This window comes from Dysidea avara, chromosome 4 (assembly GCF_963678975.1).
Source record: "Dysidea avara chromosome 4, odDysAvar1.4, whole genome shotgun sequence".
Lineage (NCBI taxonomy): Eukaryota > Metazoa > Porifera > Demospongiae > Dictyoceratida > Dysideidae > Dysidea > Dysidea avara.
In genome coordinates this window covers 26,928,435-26,948,579 of record NC_089275.1, presented here as the reverse complement: position 1 = coordinate 26,948,579, position 20,145 = coordinate 26,928,435, and the positions used below count along the sequence as shown (strand labels likewise).

At 38.3% G+C, this 20,145-nt stretch overlaps 1 protein-coding gene across 1 annotated transcript in view; it reads right to left on the bottom strand.

The window, feature by feature from the left end:
• The window catches only part of LOC136252716 (immunoglobulin superfamily DCC subclass member 3-like), a 53,428-nt gene extending 41,299 nt beyond the window's left edge, over positions 1-12,129 (bottom strand). Inside the window, exons 1-2 of the mRNA XM_066045284.1 lie at positions 11,955-12,129; positions 1,128-1,322 (exon numbers count right to left, since the gene is read on the bottom strand). The gene's annotated coding sequence lies outside the window, so the exon portion shown is untranslated. The remainder of the gene's footprint in view (positions 1-1,127; positions 1,323-11,954) is intronic.
• Positions 12,130-20,145: the final 8,016 nt, after the last annotated feature.

The following is a 20,145-nucleotide window of genomic DNA, read 5'->3' as shown; positions in this document are numbered from 1 at the left end:
GAAAACTTTTATGGCTTGTGTGAAATGTGGGCGATACGAGTGGACCCCACCCATTAATTAACCCATCAAGCTATATACCGTTTGATAGCCAACTCTCTCTTCTACCAACACAGCTAGAATACTTACAGATCACACACACAACTCACGCGCTATGAAGCGGAGAAAGCGTATCTTCTCCGTATCGCCATGGCATTGAAGGATGGGCGCCGCCATCTTACTAATCAACGCGATGACATCACACTATTTATTTTTAGAATCCTTATCACGTGGGGAATGGAGTAACTCCAACTAAAGCCTCCTAGTAGCAGGGAGAAGGCGAACATGGAGTTTTAAACAGGTATTATTGTTTTGTATACGCTATTTTATATTGCCAAGTGCCATAACTTTCCCATGCTTCTTCCTATCGCCGAACGGTAAACTTCATTAAAAACGCCCGGTCCTTCTGAGCAGTTTGGTAGCAATTTCAGCTTCGTAGCCCCTAGGAAAAAGGAGTTATGGCTCCGTTTATAAAGGGCACTCGTTATGGCAATATATTAGCCATTCGATAATAAAGGGTTAAACAGACCAATGCACTTCATTGTATGTATAGGTGCAGGCAGATTTGGAAAAATTCCAGAACCAACTACATGTTTCCAGTGAATGTTCTATTAGAGTAGTTAGCTGACTGCTCTATTAGAGTACCTCGATCTTGTACATCTCCAATGCTGATCCGGGTCCTTGTTGCATAAACTTTAGCATAAATCCACTGATAATATCTTGGAAAGATGTTTATAAGGTGGTTTTATGAGTATTTGTATTATTAGTGATCATATAATTATGCTAAGACAAAATTTCATTATAATACTCAGCATATTGATCAAGTAAAGCCTAAATATGAAGGGGGGGGGGGCTTCAGCCCCCAAAGCCCCCCACCCCCCCCTGGATCCGCCCCTGATCACAGCCATTTCTTGGCCGCCACCTTGGATTTCACATCTTTTTTCACCATAGCCTTTTTGAGGGCCGCACACTTTTTTTACAGCTTGGCTGTTTTGGATTAGATATAAGACTACATAACCATTATAGATACTACACTATAAAAAAATGAAATTTAGATATTTGTGTAAACTGACAAAAACATATCCATTTACCTCTTTTGCATACAGTTTCAATGCCACTCCAACTTCCATTACTCTGACAGGTCCTATTGCCGCTACCAGACAGCACATAACTAGTGTTACATGTGAAACTACAATTGTCTCCCTCATAACCCACTCCTACTCTACCAGAACTACATGATGTGATCTCTCCATTGGATGGTGTTGTCAAGTTATCACATTTAGTGTCTGAAAGGAAATATATTATGCAGTAGTAATAGCAGTAGTGATAACAGAACTAATCAAGAATTCATAAATCAAATAGCAATATCTTTTCAAAGTGAAAATTTATTTTGAGTATGAAATAAGGTGTAAGGTAATGCTGTTATTGTACAATGCAAATTTGTTTTACATGCTACATAAACAATTTTATACAACACTAAAACAAAGTAATAAGTGGCAAATATTGGAATGTTGATATGGTCACCATTTTAATATCATACGATTTTATGCATGCCAATGAATTTGGTAGTGCATGAGAATTCTAATGGCAATCAAACACAATAAGGTAGGACATTTTCAAATGGATTCATGAGACAGCATAAAGCAATGGTTATGAAGTTCATTTCCCTAATAGATGACACATTTGCCAAATGCCATCTAATTGGGATGTTCATGGAGTGGTAGTACATCAAGACATACGGTAGTGTGTCATGCGGCCCAAGAAGACGGCGCGTTACAACCGTGAGCATATTGACAGGAAGAAAGAAAACGCAATTTTTGCACCTCCGTAGCTCTGTGCTTCCTTGATAAAACAAGACGATTTTTACTGTGGACATGCCCTCCAACTGCAGCACTCCACATTCCAAATTTGAGCAAAATCACTTCACGCGTTCCCAAGATATGCGACTTCAAAAATTGGCTCAGTTTCTTCGGTTTTTTTTCTTATTTTTCTTTTTCTTGTCGCACACTTACAAAAACTGCTATAAAACGCGAACTCCATATCCGATTGCCTTAAAATTTGGCACACAGAAGGGGGGTATACAGGCGCATCTCGGTATCAACGTTGGCTGGAATACGATAAACAGGCAAAGAGTTATGAGTGATTATTCACGAAAAATAACACCAATATGTTGTCACACCTACAGGGTAAACCGCGTATGGGGAGAAGCCGAAAATCTGTAGGTGAATAGGTTAACTATTGAACCTCAAACCTTTTGTGGTTTGAAAGAAATCGAGCTAATAAGTCTGTAACTATTACGCAATTGAGATTAGCTAATAAAAAAACGACTGCTTGCCACGCCTACCAGATAAACCGCTTGGGGTAATGCTTTGAAAATCGTTGTACAGATGGAGTAATCATCTTAGAAAGGCTCATCAATGGTGTAGAAGAATCAGACTTAAAGCCACGGAGTTATAACACGAAATCCAACTTGGTGCAGCAAGTGCGAGATCGAGATACTCTAATAGAGCAATCATCCTAATAGAGCAGTCACCCTGAAGAGAATTCAAGAGATCAGCTAGAAACAAGAAACCTGTATAGAGATCAGCTACACACAAGTCACCCTGTAGAGAGATCAGCTAGAACAAGTTACCTTGTAGGGAGTTCATGCAACTATGGAAAGAGATAGTTCAGCTAGAAGAAATCACCTTGTAGAGTTCAGCTACAAAGAAACCACCATGTAGACAGTTCAGCTACAAACAAATCGCCCTGTGGAGAGATCAATAGAAGAAGTTACCTTGTAGAGAGTTCAGCTTCAAACAAATCACCCTGTAGAAAGATCAGCTAGAAGAGATCACCTTGTAGAGAGTTCAGTTACAAAGAAACCACCATGTAGAGAGCTCAGCTACAAACTAGTGACCTTGTAGAGACATCAGCTAGAAGAAGTTACCTTGTAGAGAACTCAGCTACAAAGAAACCATTCTTTAAAGAGCTCAGCTGCAAACAAATTGCCCGTACAGAATTCAGCTACAAACAAATCACCCTGTAGAAAGATCAGCTATAAAAGTTACCTTATAGAGAGTTCAGTTACAAAGAAACCACCATGTAGAGAATTCAGCTACAAACTAGTGATCCTGTAGAGAGATTAGCTAGAAGAAGTTACCTTGTAGAGAGTTCAGCTACAAAGAAACAATCATGTAGAGACTTCAGCTACAAGCAAATCTCCCTGTAGAGAGATCAGCTAGAAGAAGTTACCTTGCAGAGAGTTCAGCTACAAAGAAACCATCAGGTAGAGAGTTCAGCTACAAACAAATCTCCCTGTAAAGAGATCAATAGAAGAAGTTACCTTGCAGAGAGTTCAGCTACAAACAAATCTCCCTGTAGAGAGATTAGCTAGAAGAAGTTATCTTGTAGAGAGTTCAGCTACAAAGAAACCATTACTTAAAGAGCTCAGCTGCAAACAAATCACCTGTACAGAATTCAGCTACAAACAAATCACCCTGTAGAGAGATCAGCAAGAAGAAGTTATCTTGTAGATAGTTCAGCTACAACAAATCACCCTGTAGAGAGATCAGCTAGAAGAAGTTAACTTGTAGAGAGTTCAGCTACAAAGAAACCATCATTTAGAGAGTTCAGCTTCAAACAAATCACCTGTAGAGAGTTCAGCTACAAACAAATCACCCTGTAGAAAGATCAGCTAGAAGAAGTCACCTTGTAGAAAGTTCAGTTACAAAGAAACCACCGTGTAGACAGTTCAACTACAAACTAGTGACCATGTAGAGACATCATCTAGAAAAGTTACCTTGTAGAGAGTTCAGCTACAAAGAAACAATTCTGTAAAGAGCTCAGCTGCAAACAAATCACCTGTACAGCATTCAGCTACAAACAAATCACCCTGTAGAGAAGTCAGCTAGAAGAAATTACCTTGTAGATAGTTCAGCTACAACGAAACCACCACCATGTAGAGAGTTCAGCTGCAAAGATATCACCCTGCAGAAAATTCAGGCACAAACAAATTGCCCTGTAGGAAGATCAGTTAGAAGAAGTTATCTTTTAGAGAGTTCAGCTACAAAGAAACCATTATTTAAAGAGCTCAGCTGCAAACAAATCACCTGTACAGAATTCAGCTACAAACAAACCACCCTGTAGAGAGATCAGCTAGAAGAAGTTAACTTGTAGATCGTTCAGCTACAAAGAAACCACCATGTAGAGAGTTCGGCTGCAAAGAAATCACCCTGTAGAAAATTCAGCCACAAACAAATTGCCCTGTAGAAAGATCAGTTAGAAGAAGCTACCTTTCAGAGAGTTCAGCTACAAAGAAACCATTCTGTAAAGAGCTCAGCTGCAAACAAATCACCTGTACAGAATTCAGCTACAAACAAACCACCCTGTAGAGAGATCAGCTAGAAGAAGTTATCTTGTAGATCGTTCAGCTACAAACAAATCACAATGTAGAGAGGTCAGCTAGAAGAAATTACCTTGTAGAGAGTTCAGCTACAAAGAAACCACCATGTAGAGAGTTCACCTGCAAAGAAATCACCCTGTATAAAATTCTGCCACAAACAAATTGCCCTGTAGAAAGATCAGTTACCTTGTAGAGAGTTCAGCTACAAAGAAACCATTCTGTAAAGAGCTCAGCTGCAAAGAAATCGCCTGTACAGAATTCAGCTACAAACAAATCACCCTGTAGAGAGGTCAGCTAGAAGAAGTTACCTTGTAGATCGTTCAGCTACAAACATTTTACCCTGTAGAGAGAGCATCTAGAAGAAGTCACCTTGTAGAGTGTTCAGTTACAAAGAAACCACCAAGGAGATTTCTGTAATCAATACATGTATTATATATATAATCTGTACATTTACTGATAAAATATTTAAAGTACATCTACTTCATCTTTTCTTCTTCCTGTAGTAAAAAAAAGATAGGTTAAAAAAGTCCCAATTGGGGTATACAAATACAAAAAGAAATGAAATCTAATCCAAAACAGCCAAGCTGTAAAAAAAGTGTGCGGCCCTCAAAAAGGCTATGGTGAAAAAAGATGTGAAATCCAAGGTGGCAGCCAAGAAATGGCTGTGATAGTAGGTTAATGGTAAAAATTTTAATAATGACAATTCAGGTGAATTTTGTGCCAAAACCAAGCGGCACAAAAATTCACCTGAATTGTCGTTATTAAAATTTTTACCATTAACATACCATCACAGCCATTTCATGGCCGTCACCTTGGATTTCACATCTTTTTTCACCATAGCCTTTTTGAGGGCCGCACACTTTTTTTACAGCTTGGCTATTTTGGATTAGATCAAGACACACAGTAGTGTGTCGTGTGGCCCAAGAAGCCGGCGCGTAACACCCGTGAGTATATTGACAGGAAGAAAGAAAACACAATTTTCGCACCTCCGTAGCTCTTTGCTACCTTGATGAAAGAAGACGAGTTTTGCTGTGGACACTCCCTCCACCTTCAGCATTCCACATTCCAAATTAGAGTGAAATCGCTTCAAGTATTCAAGAGATAAGCAACTTCAAAAATTGGCTTAGGTTCTTCGATTTTTGTTCTTTCTTCTTATTTTTCTTCCTCTTTTCGCACACTTACAAAAACTGCTATACAACGCGAACGCCATATCCGATTGCCTTGAAATTTGGCACACAGTACGGGGTATAAAAGTGCATCTCGGTGCCAACATTGGCTAGGATACGATAAACAGGAAAAGAGTTATGATCGATTATTCACGAAAAATAACACCAATATGTTGTCACGCCTACAGGGTAAACCGCGTATGGGAAGAAGCTGATAATCGGTGGGTGAATAGGTTAACTATTGAACCTCAAACCTTTTGTGGTTTGAAAGAAATCGAGCTAAAAACCAGAAAGATACAACGAAAAAACCAACAGTGTGTAACAATTATGCAATCGAGATTAGCTAATAAAAAACGACTACTTTCCACGCCTACCAGATAAACCGCTAGGGCGAATGCTTTGAAAATCACTGTATAGAAGGAGTAATCATCTTAGAAAGGCCCTTCAATGGTGTAGAGGAATCAGACTTAAAGCCACGGAGTTATAACACGAAATCCAACTTGGTGTAGCAAGTGCGAGATCGAGATACTCTAATAGAGCAGTCATCCTAATAGAGCAGTCACCCTGAAAAGAATTCAAGAGATCAGCTAGAAACAAGTAACCTGCATAGAGATCAGCTAGAAACAAGTCACCCTGTAGAGAGATCAGCTACAAACAATTCACCCTGTAGAGAGATCAGCTAGAAAACGTTTCCTTGTAGAGAGTTCAGCTACAAACAAATCACCCTGTAGAGAGATCAGCTAGAAGAAGTCACCTTTCAGAGAGTTCAGTTTCAAAGAAACCATCATGTAGAAAGTTCAGCTACAAACTAGTGACCTTGTAGATACATCAGCTAAAAGAAGTTACCTTATAGAGAGTTCAGCTACAGAGAAACTATCATGTAGAGAGTTCAGCTACAAGCAAATCTCCCTGTAGAGAGATCAGCTAGACGAAGTTTCTGTGTAGAGAGTTCAACTACAAACAAATCACCGGTAGAAAGATCAGCTAGAAGAAATTACCATGTAGAGAGTTCAGCTACAAAGAAACCATCATGTAGAGAGTTCAGCTGCAAACAAAACACCTGTAGAGAGTTCATGATCAGCTACAAACAAATCTCCCTGTAGAGAGATCAGCTAGAAGAAGTTTCCTTGTAGAGAGTTCAGCTACAAACAAATCACCCTGTAGAAAGATCAGCTAGAAGGAGTCACCTTGTAGAGAGTTCAGTTACAAAGAAACCATCGTGTAGAGAATTCAGCTACAAACTAGTGACATTGTAGAGACATCAGCTAAAAGAAATTACCTTGTAGAGAGTTCAGCTACAAAGAAACCATCATTTAGAGAGTTCATCTGCAAACAAATCACCTGTAGAGAGTTCAGCTACAAACAAATCTCCCTGTAGAGAGATCAGCTATAAGAAGTTTCCTTATGACTGCTCTATTAGATACAGCGAAAAAATCAACAGTGTGTAACAATTACGCAATCGAGATTAGCTAATTTTTAATTCTTTTATTTTATTATTATTATTATTATTATGCTTGCCACGCCTACCAGATAAACCACTGGGGGTAATGCTTTGAAAATCGCAGTACAGATGGAGTAATCATCTTAGAAAGGCTCTTCAATGGTGTAGAAGAATCAGACTTAAAGCCACGGAGTTATAACACGAAATCCAACTTGGTGTAGCAAGTGCGAGATCGAGATACTCTAATAGAGCAGTCATCCTAATAGAGCAGTCACCCTGAACAGAATTAAAGAGATCAGTTAGAAATAAGTAACCTGTATAGAGATCAGCTACAAACAAATCACCCTGTAGAGAATTCAGCTACAAACTAGTGACCCTGTAGATACATCAGCTAGAAGAAGTTACCTTGTAGAGAGTTCAGCTACAAAGAAACCATTCTGTAAAGAGCTCAGCTGCAAACAAATCACCTATACAGAATTCAGCTACAAACAAATCACCCTGTAGAGAGATCAGCTAGAAGAAGTTACCTTGTAGATAGTTCAGCTACAAACAAATCATCCTGTAGGAGATCAGCTAGAAGAAGTTACCTTGTAGATAGTTCAGCTACAAACAATTCACCCTGTACAGAGCTCAGTTAAAAGAGGTTTCCTTGTAGAAAGTTCAGCTACAAACAAATCACCCTGTAGAGAGATAAGTAAGAAGAAGTTACCTTGTAAATCGTTCAGCTACAAACAATTCACCCTGTAAAGAGATCAGCTAGAAGAAGTTACCTTGTAGAGAGTTTAGCTACAAAGAAACCATCATGTAGAGAATTCAGCTGCAAAAAAATCATGTATACAGAGTTCAGCTACAAACAAATCTCCCTGTAGAGAGATCAGCTAGAAGAAGTTTCCTTGTAGAGAGTTCTGCTACAAACAAATCACCCTGTAGAAAGATCAGCTAGAAGAAATCACCTTGTAGAGAGTTCAGCTTCAAGGAAACAATCATGTGAGAGTTCAGGTACAAACAAATTGTCCTGTAGAGAGATCAGCTAGAAGAAGTTACCTTGTAGAGAGTTCAGCTACAAAGAAATCATCATGTAGATAGTTCAGGTACAAACAAATCACCCTGTAGAAAGATCAGCTATATAAGAAATCACCTTGTAGAGAGTTCAGCTACAAAGAAACCATCATGTAGAGAGTTCAGCTACAAACAAATCGGCCTGTAGAGAGATCAGCTAGAAGAAATTATCTTGTAGAGAGTTCAGCTACAAAGAAACCATCATGTAGAGAGTTCAGCTGCAAACAAATCACCTGTAGAGAGTTAAGCTACAAACAAATCTCCCTGTAGAGAGATCAGCTAGAAGAAGTCACCTTGCAGGGAGTTCAGTTACAAAGAAATAAACCATGTAGAGAGTTCAGCTGCAAACAAATCACCTGTAGAGAGTTCAACTAGAAACAAGTCACCCTGTAGAGAGATTAGCTAGAAACAAGTCACCTTGTAGAGAGTTCAGCTAGAAGAAGTCACATTGTAGAGCTACAAAGAAACTACCATGTAGAGTTCAGCTGCAAACAAATCACCCTGTAGAGAACTCAGCTACAAACAAATCTCCCTGTAGAAAGATTAGCTAGAAGAAGTTACCTTATAGGGAGTTCAGCTATGAACAGATCACCCTGTAGAGAGTTCAGCTACAAACAAATCACCCTGTAGAGAGTTAAGTTACAAAGAAACCACCATGTAGAGAGTTCAGCTGCAAAAAAAATTAATCACTCTGTAGAGAGTTCAGCTAGAAGAAGTCACCTTGTAGAGAGTTAAGCTGCAAATAAATCACCCTGTAGAGAATTCAGCTACAAACAAATCACCCTGTAGAAAGATCAGCTAGAAGAAGTTACCTTGTAGAGAGTTCAGCTACAAAGAAACCACCATGTAGAGAGTTCAGCTGCAAACAAATCACCTGTAGAGAGTTCAGCTAGAAACAAGTCACCCTGTAGAGAGATCAGCTAAAAACAAGTCACCCTGTAGAGAGTTCAGCTAGAAGAAGTCACATTGTAGAGAGTTCAGCTACAAAGAAACTACCACGTAGAGAGTTCAGCTGCAAACAAATCATCCTGTAGAGAGTTCAGCTAGAAGAAGTTACCTTTTAGAGAGTTCAGCTACAAAGCAACCACCATGTAAAGATTTCAGCTGCAAAAAACTCAATCACCTTGTAGAAAGATCGGCTAGAAGAAGTTACCTTGTAGAGAGTTCAGCTACAAAGAAACCACCATGTAGAGAGTTCAGCTGCAAACAAATCACCTGTAGAGAGTTCAGTTAGAAACAAGTCACCCTGTAGAGAGTTCAGCTAGAAGAAGTCACATTGTAGAGAGTTCAGCTACAATGAAACTCCCATGTAGAGAGTTCAGCTGCAAACAAATCACCCTGTAGAGAACTCAGCTACAAACAAATATGCAGTGTAAAAAGATCAGCTAGAAGAAGTTACCTTGTAGAGAGTTCAGCTACAACGAAACCACCATGTAGAGAGTTCAGCTACAAACAAATCACCAGTAGAGAGTTCAGCTAGAAACAAGTCACCCTGTAGAGAGATCAGCTAGAAACAAGTCACCTTGTAGAGAGATCAGCTAGAAGAAGTCACATTGTAGAGAGTTCAGCTACAAAGAAACCACCATTTAGAGAGTTCAGCTGCAAACAAATCACCCAGTAGAAAGTTCAGCTATGAACAGATCACCCTGTTGAGAGTTCAGTTAGAAACAAGGAATCCTGTATAGAGATCACCTAGTAGTATCGCCTTGTAGAGAGTTCAGCTACAAACAAATCACCTGTAGAGAGTTCAGCTACAAACAAATCACCCTGTAGAGAGATCAGCTAGAAGAAGTTACCTTGTAGGGATTTCAGCTACAAACAAATCACCCTGTAGAGAGTTCAGCTACAAAGAAACCATTCTGTAAAGAGCTCAGCTGCAAACAAATCACTTGTACAGAATTCAGCTACAAACAAATCACCCTGTAGAGAATTCAGCAAGAAGAAATTACCTTGTAGATAGTTCAGTTACAACAAATCACCCTGTAGAAAGATCAGTTAGAAGAAGTTACCTTGGAGAAAGTTCAGCTACAAAGAAACCATTTTGTAAAGAGCTCAGCTGCAAACAAATCACCTGTACAGAATTCAACTACGAACAAATCTCCCTGTAGAGAGATCAGCTAGAAGAAATTACCTTGTAGAGAGTTCAGCTACAAAGAAACCACCATGTAGAGAGTTCAGCTGCAAAGAAATCACCCTGTAGAAAATTCTGCCAGAAACAAATTGCCCTGTAGAAAGATCAGTTAGAAGAAGTTACCTTTTAGAGAGTTCAGCTACAAAGAAACCATTCTGTAAAGAGCTCAGCTGCAAACAAATCACCTATACAAAATTCAGCTACAAACACATCACCCTGTAGAGAGATCAGCTAGAAGAAGTTACCTTGTAGATCGTTCAGCTACAAACAATTCACCCTGTAGAGAGAGCAATTAGAAGAAGTTACCTTGTAGAGTGTTCAGTTACAAAGAAACCACCATGGAGATTTCTGTAATCAATATATGTAACCGGATTTGAGAAAAGGGGTCTTCCACACACACCCAATTCCATAAACGTTGGAGACCATAACTCAGTGTTCAAGTAACATATTAACCTGAAAATTTCACCATGTATTCAGCTATAGTGGTGCTCACCACTGCCCAAATATCAAGGCAATAGCTCGTTCCAATCTGAAGTTATCAATTGTCAAAGTTGGCAAATCGGATGTGTGTGGAAGACCCCTTTTCGCAAATGCGGTCAAATATGTATTATACAGTATATATAATTTGTACATTTACTGATAAAATATTTAAAGTACATCTACTTCATCTTTTCTTCTTCCTGTAGTAAAGAAAAAAATGTAGGTTAAAAAAGTCCCAAAGCTGGTATACAAATACAAAAAGAAATGAAATCTAATCCAAAACAGCCAAGCTGTAAAAAAAGTGTGCGGCCCTCAGAAAGGCTATGGTGAAAAAAGATGTGAAATCCAAGGTGGCGGCCAAGAAATGGCTGTGATGGTAGGTTAATGGTAAAAATTTTAATAATGACAATTTAGGTAAATTTTGTGAAGCGGCACAAAAATTCACCTGAATTGTCTTTATTAAAATTTTTACCATTAACCTACCATCACAGCCATTTCTTGGCCGCCACCTTGGATTTCACATCTTTTTTCACCATAGCCTTTCTGAGGGCCGCACACTTTTTTTACAGCTTGGCTGTTTTGGATTAGATGTGACTATCTCTGGGAAAACCGGTCTTATTGCCCATTCAAAAGTATCAAGAAATGTCGGTTTTAAATATTCAGTGTGTTGTAGCTGGCCAATGGTGGTAGCTACGCATACCAAATTTTCACACGTTTCACAACAATTTCTTACCTTCCTGATCATCCACTGAAGGAGTGGTCAACAGCTAAGTTTCCCGTCATTTTAGATAGTTTTTAAACCGAGGTTGTCTGTATCAGGCGAGCTCCAGAAGGGTGGGAGGTGGGGGCCCTGGAAGGCAGGCAAGATGGTGTTCAAAAATTGAAAAGAAACGTGCTGGGATGAATTAGGCCAAGTTATAGGCCATTCAGGACTCAGAACTGGCTAAAATGAAAGGAAATTTTCAGCACAGTCCATTGTCCAACACCACGGAGCTGTACAGCCATACACAGCCATCTCCTGGTTGGCCAGGGCTCCATCAAGACCCCAGACCACTCGTACGGCTCGCCACTGTGCTCTAAAAAAGCAGCCAGCAAAAGCAGATTACTTTACTCTGGTCGACTGTGGCAGTGAAACTTGATAGTGCATTCATTAAGCTTTGTGTTTGTGTGAAAAAGTCAAACTTCCTGTCTTGGGCGATAAGAACGGTTTTCGTAGATCCAGTCACATATACATGTAACACTTCATTGTTAACTTACCAATGGCATAACTGGTACAGCGATACTTGTTCACAGTTTGATCAATACAGTCTTCACAATATCTTGTGTTATTATTTCTCAGAGCAGTTGACTGGTTCCCAACAATTTCCCAAACACTATTATTACACTGTAGGTTGTATCGAACTTCATGTGTGTTATTAGGATCACCTGATCTGATATACAATATTGACACTGACATGGAACTGTAATGATCACTAGTATCAGATCTGGACAAACAGTTGTAATATGTACTGTTGATGGTGATCATGGCATCAGTGATAGAGTATAGTCTATCCTTAATCTTTGACATGGATCCCTTAATGGTACACTGTTGAATGCTGACTTCAACACAAGCCATTAGCAATAGCCATGAAGATAAAATTGTTCTCATCTTCCCTATATAGAGTACAAATATAGTATAGCCAATTGATGATTTTAACTCCACACAATTGGCTACATTACAACACATAAACATACTGACAATATCGCTAGCAGACTGAATTTCTCAATATATTGTTGAGTGAGCAGGGTTTTCCATAAACCTTCTATATTCACAACTTTGCCATAGTATTCAAAGAGATGTTGAGAAATCATTCATAATTCATATGTTGCAGATGGTAGCAGAGCATTACCATTTTTATATGTTTGCAACTATTTTTTTTGTAAATTCATGACCACTAATATCTTGCAAATACATATCACAATACACAACCGAATTTGTGAAAAGGTACCTTTTAAATTTTGACTCATTTTGTGAACTTTGAAGCTCCATAACATTTTGGTCATTGCATAAATTGCCTGACATTTTCCATGCATGTAGCTAAAGCATTTGGCTGCATTTTGAAACTAAGAGCAAGGTAATCAGTATACGAAGTCAAAAGTTACATTGTTATGTTTGTTAGCATGTATAATGTGCAGAAAAGGTACCTTTTGGCAAATCCGGTCACATAATTATTCTGTTTTTGAAGTTCAAGGAAAATGCAAGCAAATTGGGTTTTCATGCCTTTTAATTAGCGAGTTTTTTAATTATTTGCACTCTTAAGAAACAACACCTTATCCTTATCCCAACTGAACAGAAATCTTGATAAGGTGGTAGTTGCACATATGGCTGTGGACACAAAGTAATATGATAGTTTCTTTATTTTATGAGTAACTAAATAATGTTGATTATATTATGATGCATGATATACAATCACTTACGTACAACAAACAGACACTACACTCGTATGTACTTCACATAAATTTAGCTGCAAGCAACAACAGTAAGCATTCATTCACAACAACTACAACATTGGTGCAACGACCATTACAACAATTGCCACACAAAGATTTCTACACACAACTGCAACTACATTCAGTCAGAACAATTACACTTCCACTATGTATTAGTATTATTATCAATTTGTCAAAATGACAGGGTCATACAAAAGGACAAGCCTGCAAATGTACTTCCCACAATTAAGCATACATACAATAACATTAAAATGCACATGAATACAACAACTAAGACAAGACAAACAGCTAATAACAGAGCAATGCACAACAGGACAAAAAAGAGAGTAATTTGAATAGAGAGCGGCAAAGGGTAGCATGGAATAAATTTGACTTCTTAATCTGTAGGATGGAATATGGTATGGTGTTCCAAAGAAAAGGGTTGTTTACAAAAAAAGAGACGCTATACTGTAGATATTATTGGGTCTGGTAGCAGTTTAAGGTATTTTGTTACAAATGCAGCCGCAAACACTCAAGCCAACCAAGACTACTTTTCCTTGAGCAGAATCACTTCAAGTCCTGCACTAATATGGACTTGAAGTGATTCTGATAAAGGAAATTTAGTCATACCTTGTGTTACTGCCTGTAGAAGTACAGAAATTGTAGAGATACAGTTGTACCTAATGTATTATACTACTTATTCTTTCCATAGTAGAAAAGATAGCAGTAATTGCATAGGGTAGTGAAAAGCCTATAAAAACAATTACACACCCCCTGTACGTAGTTGCAACAAACATTCTCTTCACACCAAGAATTTAAAAATGGTTGCCAGTGTTGGGGACAATGCATTACTTATGTAATGAGTCACGTACTAATATTATTTCTTTTGTGGTAACTAAGTAATATAACAAAATATATGCTAGTAATATAACTTAAGCTACTTTACTTACAAATGTAACGCGCTACCAATAAAGTTACAACTGTAATGAATCAAATTTTATTACTACAAGTAAGAAAGTTACTAATCTTGTTACTAATCCACTGAGCAACAAAGCCTACCTTGAATTAATGAATGAAGCTTACTGACCAGATACTTTCTCTTGAATACAATTTTAATCAAGATTTACACATTGTCCAATAACGCAGTGATAAGGTGGTGCTGTTCAATTTGATACAAACTAAGAAAATCGGTTTACAGGAAAGCAATCAATAAAGCTTTTAGGGACTTCTTTCAGTGCACAGTCTTCAAACCATTTATGATTTCTATGTACTTATATGTAGTGTACCTATATACTGGGAAATGACATGCTTTGAAGTTATGTTTAATTGCTAACAGCAAAGTTCCGTAATTGAAAGTCAAGGACTGAAAGTATATCTAATCCAAAACAGCCAAGCTGTAAAAAAAGTGTGCGGCCCTCAAAAAGGCTATGGTGAAAAAAGATGTGAAATCCAAGGTGGCGGCCAAGAAATGGCTGTGATGGTAGGTTAATGGTAAAAATTTTAATAATGACAATTCAGGTGAATTTTTGTGCCGCTTGGTCTTGGCACCAAATTCACCTGAATTGTCATTATTAAAATTTTTACCATTAACCTACCATCACAGCCATTTCTTGGCCGCCACCTTGGATTTCACATCTTTTTTCACCATAGCCTTTTTGAGGGCCGCACACTTTTTTTACAGCTTGGCTGTTTTGGATTAGATTTCATTTCTTTTTGCATTTGTATACCCCAAAGCCGGCCTATGGCTGGCTTTGAGACTTTTTTAACCTATCTTTTTTTTTTTACCACAGGAAGAAGAAAATATGAAGCAGATGTACTTTAAATATTTTATCAGTAAATGTACAAATTATATATATATAATACATATATTGATTACAGAAATCTCCATGGTGGTTTCTTTGTAACTGAACACTCTACAAGGTGACTTCTTCTAGATGCTCTCTCTACAGGGTGAATTGTTTGTAGCTGAACAATCTACAAGGTAACTTCTTCTAGCTGATCTCTCTACAGGGTGATTTGTTTGTAGCTGAATTCTGTACAGGCGATTTCTTTGCAGCTGAGCTCTTTACAGAATGGTTTCTTTGTAGCTGAACTCTCTAAAAGGTAACTTCTTCTAACTGATCTTTCTACAGGGCAATTTGTTTGTGGCAGAATTTTATACAGGGTGATTTCTTTGCAGCTGAACTCTCTACATGGTGGTTTCTTTGTAGCTGAACTCTCTACAAGGTAATTTCTTCTAGCTGATCTCTCTACAGGGAGATCTGTTTGTAGCTGAACTATCTACAAGGTAACTTCTTCTAGCTGATCTCTCTACACGGTGATTTGTTCGTAGCTGAATTCTGTACAGGTGATTTGTTTGCAGCTGAGCTCTTTACAAAATGGTTTCTTTGTAGCTGAACTCTCTACAAGGTAACTTCTTTTAACTGATCTCTCTACAGGATGATTTGTTTGTAGCTGAACTATCTACAAGGTAACTTCTTCTAGCTGATCTCTCTACAGGGTGATTTGTTTGTAGCTGAATTCCGTATAGGTGATTTGTTTGCAGCTGAGCTCTTTACAGAATGGTTTCTTTGTAGCTGAACTCTCTACAAGGTAACTTCTTCTAGCTGATGTATCTACAGGGTCACTAGTTTGTAGCTGAATTCTCTACATGGTGGTTTCTTTGTAACTGAACTATCTACAAGGTGACATCTTCTAGCTGATCTTTCAACAGGGTGATTTGTTTGTAACTGAACTCTCTACAAGAAAACTTCTTCTAACTGATGTCTGAACAGGGTGAATTGTTTGTAGCTGAACTCTCTACAGGGTGACTTGTTTGTAGCTGATCTCTATACAGGTTTCTTATTTCTAACCGATCTCTTGAATTCTGTTCAGGGTGACTGCTCTATTAGGATGACTGCTCTATTAGAGTATCTCGATCTCGCACTTGCTACACCAAGTTGGATTTCGTGTTATAACTCCGTGGTTTTAAGTCTGATTCTTCTACACCATTGAAGAGCCTTTCTAAGATGATTACTCCATCTGTACAGTGAATTTCAAAGCATTACCCCGAGCGGTTTATCTGGTAGGCATGGCAAGTATTTGTTTTTTATTAGCTAATCTCGGTTGCGTAATTGTTACATACTGTTGGTTTTGTTGTTGTATCTTCCTGGTTTTTAGCTCGATTTCTTTCAAACCACAAAAGGTTTGAGGTTCAATAGTTAACCTATTCACCCACCGATTTTCAGCTTCTTCCCATACGCGGTTTACCCTGTAGGCGTGACAACATATTGGTGTTATTTTTCGTGCATAATCGCTCATAACTCTTTGCCTGTTTATGGTATTCCAGCCAAAGTTGGTACCGAGATGTGCCTTTATACCCCCCTTCTGTGTGCCAAATTTCAAGGAAATCGGATAACGCGTTCGCGTTTTATAGCAGTTTTTGTAAGTGTGCGAAAAGAGGAAGAAAAATAAGAAGAAAAAAAAATGAAGAAACTAAGCAAATTTTTGAAGTCGCATATCTCAGGAATTCCTGAAGCGATTTCGCTCAAATTTGGAATGTGGAGTACTGAAGCTGGATGGAATGTACACAGCAAAATTCGTCTTGTTTCATCAAGGCAGCACAGAGCTACGGAGGTGCGAAAATTGCGTTTTCTTTCTTCCTGTCAATATGCCGCACGACACACTACCGTGTGTCTTGATCTAATCCAAAACAGCCAAGCTGTAAAAAAAGAGTGCGGCCCTCAAAAAGCTATGGTGAAAAAACATGTGAAATCCAAGGTGGCGGCCAAGAAATGGCTGTGATGGTAGGTCAATGGTAAAAATTTTAATAACAACAATTCAAGTGAATTTTGTGCCAAGACCAAGCGGCACCAAATTCACCTGAATTATCGTTATTAAAACTTTTACCATTAACCTACCATCACAGCCGCCACCTTGGATTTCACATCTTTTTTCACCATAGCATTTTTGAGGGCCGCACTCTTTTTTTACAGCTTGGATTAGATTTTACTTCTTTTTGTATTTGTATACCCCAAAGCTGGCCATAGGCCAGCTTTGGGGCTTTTTTAACCTATCTTTTTTTTTCTTTTCCACAGGAAGAAGAAAGGATGAAGCAGATGAAGCAGATGAATACTTTAAATATTTATCAATAAATGTACAAATTATATAATATTATATATATATATAATGCATATATTTATTACAGAACTCTACATGGCGATTTCTTTGTAACTGAACACTCTACAAGGTGAGTCCTTCTAGCTGATCTCTCTACAGGGTGAATTGTTTGTAACTGAACTATCTACAAGGAAACTTCTTCTAGCTGATCTCTCTATAGGATGATTTGTTTGTAGCTGAACTCTCTACAAGGTAACTTCTTCTAGCTGATGACTCTACAGGGCCACTAGTTAGAAGCTGAACTCTCTACAAGATGACTTCTTCTAGCTGACCTATCTACAGGGTAATTTGTTTGTAGTTGAACTCTCTACAGGTGATTTGTTTGCAGCTGAACTCTCTACATGATGGTTTCTTTGTAGCTGAACTCTGTACAGGGTAATATCTTCTAGCTGATTCCTCTACAGGGCGATTTGTTTGTAACTGAACTCTCTACAAGGTGAGTTCTTCTAGCTGAACTACGTAGTTGAACTACCTACAAGGTAGCTTCTTCTAGCTGATCTCTCTACAGGGTAAATTGCTTGTAGCTTATTTCTATACAGGTTACTAGTTTCTAGCTGATCTTTTGAATTCTTTTCAAGGTGACTGCTCTATTAGGGTGACTGCTCTATTAGGGTGACTGCTCTATTAGAGTATCTCGATCTCGTACTTGCTACACCAAGTTTGATTTCGTGTTATAACTCCGTGGCTTCAAGTCTGATTTTTCTACACCATTGAAGATCCTTTCTAAGATGATTACTCCATCTGTACAGTGAATTTCAAAGCATTACCCCAAGCGGTTTTTCTGGTGGGTGTGGAAAGTAGTTGTTTTTTTATTAGTTAATCTCGATTGCATAATTGTTACACACTGTTGGTTTTTTCGTTGTATCTTCCTGGTTTTTAGCTCGATTTCTTTCAAACCATTTGTTCAATAGTTAACCTATTTACCCACCGATTTTCAGCTTCTTCCCGTAAGCGGTTTACCCTGTAGGCATGACAACATATTGGTGTTATTTTCCATGAATAATCGCTAATAACTCTTTGCCTGTTTATCGTATTCCAGCCAAAGTTGGTACAGAGATGCGCCTTTATACCCCCCTTCTGTGTGCCACATTTCAAGGCAATCGGATATTACGTTCGCGTTTTATAGCAGTTTTTGTAAGTGTGCGAAAAGAGGAAGAAAAAAACACAAGAAACTTAGCCAATTTTTGAAGTCGCATATCTCGGAAACGCTTGAAGTGATTTCGCTAAAATTTGGAATGTGGAGTACTGAAGTTGGAGGGAGTGTCCACAGCAAAAATTGTCTTGTTTCATCAAGGCAGCACAGAGCTACAGAGGTGCGAAAATTGCGTTTTCATTCTTCCTGTCAATATACTCACGGGTGTTGCGCGCCGGCTTCTTGGGCCGCACGCTACCGTGTGTCTTGATATAGTTAGTGGAGGGCAGTTATTCTCAGCATGCAGTTACCTTTTCTGGGTCTTCACCTTCTTGATCAGAAACCAGTCACCAAAAATCCTAGAGCCACCCTTGAGATTTAAATATTTTTCAACACATGTCTACTTTTTGTGCTTCATTTACAATTAGCAGTAAGACAGTCAAGCTTGTACCTATTTGACAGATGGAGTATCAAACGGTATTGTATTACCGTTAAAGTAGGAATCGCCCCAAAAAAATCTGTACAGTGCCAAAATTCTGCCTTTGAAAATCATCCTAGAGAATACAGCAGTAAATATACAAAACACTTACAGGTGGCCAGATATAGAATTTTAAAAATCACCAAATCTCATCTCACTGCCTCACTGGTCCCAGTCGAAAGGTTGGAGGCCAAGCAAAGCAGTGCACAACCACCATTTTATGCCACAATAACAAACTCACCAGTGGGATGTGCCTTTCAGAGTTCCAACAAGTGTAGGCCTGCTGCGCCTTGTCTTTTATTTATCTTCAATCAGGCTGTTCATATTCTTCTTCATCCAATGAATCCATAATCAAATCGTTAATTTTCCGTATCAACACTTTTTTCAGCAGCATATTTTAGATGCCACAGAATTATTTCAGAGCTGGATTTCAAAAGCACTTCAGTCCTGGCACTACTATAAGAGGTATACTAGCTAGATATCTGCAACTTCGTGATTGGGATCCCATTCATAAGTTCGCGACCACACTCATCAAAAAAAAATCTAAATTGACAAAAAATAGCGATAGAGTATGAAGACCACACCTCTTAACAATCTAGATAAGATTACCTCACCCCTTATTGGTCTAGTTAGCTGCACACCCCTTGGCTGGCTCAAGATACTCTAATACAACACAGTCACTCTAATGCAACAGTCATGCATGTATGATATTCTAATAGAACAGTTACAAGTTACACTGTAGTGAGCTGTGCTACAACAAAAAACTAAAAAATGTTAATTTTAAAAAATTAAGTAGGAATTTATGCAATAAAATGCAGTGAAACAAGAGATGAATAATGGTATTACAGCATAGCTCGGTGGGAAAGTCCCTACTTTGGCACATTAATTATAACAATTATTTTGTTCAATGCGAAAGTAGGACTTCCCACCAAGGTATGCAGTAATACCATCATTCATCTCTTGTTTCACTACCTTTTATTGCATAGAACCCTACTTCAGTTTTTAAATTAACAATTTTTTTTTAAAATACTAGTTTATATTAGCTTGTTTTAAAGTGTACAAATTCCAATCTTAGGGTTAGAACAAGAGATGAATGATGGAAGTTTGTATACTTTAAAGAGAGTAAATATCTGAGAGTTTACCCCCTCAGAAAATTAACCATGTATTTACTTTTTTATTATACCCAGTTAGGTACTGGAGGGTGAACACAG